Below are 1,014 nucleotides of genomic sequence, written 5' to 3' on the forward strand. Positions count from 1 at the left end.
TAAGACATTTAAATGTTGCAGGCAATGTAACACTTCACCCTTAAATACTTCAGCAACATCTATGAGAATAAGGACATTCTCCTATACAACCACAATATCATTATCATACTTAAGAAAATTTAACAATAATTCAAGAATACTAGCAATGATACCCTATATTCACATTTTCAAATTGTGCCCAAAATGTTTTTAGATCTGATCATTTTTTTTGATCCCAGGATCTAACCAAGTTTTATCCATTATGTTTGGTTGTTGTATCGTTTTAACTTTTTTTTAAATGTTTATTCTTGTTTTTGAGAGAGGGAGCGAGTGAGAGAGCAAGCAAGCATGAATGGGGAGGGGCAGAGAGAGGGAGACACAGAATCCAAAGCAAGCTTCAGGCTCTTAGCTGTCAGCACAGAGACAGCTCTCCTGAACCGCAAGATCTTGACCAGAGCCAAAGTCAGACGCTTAACTGGTTGAGCCACCCAAGTGCCTCCCCGCCTTTTTTTTTTAACTTTTTAAAATCTAGAATAGCAGTCCTATATTTTATGTGTGTTTTGTATTACACTAATGTTTTTGAAGAGTCCAGGCAGTTTCTTGTAAATGTCCCACATTCTAGATTCATCTGCTCTTTTGACATGATTAGATTTTAGGTTAAGTATACTCAGCAATAATCATTTACTTCATATTGTATCACCTGGGGAGGAACATAACATCAGGTTGTCCCACTATGGAGGAAGCTTTATGTGTGCATTTTTATTTTATATAAATGGTATCTCATTTCTTACTTTTTTCATTTGGCTTTATGTTTTTAAAGTCTATACATATGACTATGTATACATCCAACCCATTGCTCTACCTGTTCATGCTAACTACAGTGTGCTTTCATATTTTCCCTGAATATTCCCCCAGTGATGGACATCAAGATTGCCTCCAGCTCTCTGATACCACAAATAATACTTCGATGAACATTCTTATGCATGTCCCCTTATTGGCCTGTATGAGAATTTCTTCTGGAACATACACTCAGAA

This window comes from Suricata suricatta, chromosome X (assembly GCF_006229205.1).
Source record: "Suricata suricatta isolate VVHF042 chromosome X, meerkat_22Aug2017_6uvM2_HiC, whole genome shotgun sequence".
NCBI classification, from domain to species: domain Eukaryota; kingdom Metazoa; phylum Chordata; class Mammalia; order Carnivora; family Herpestidae; genus Suricata; species Suricata suricatta.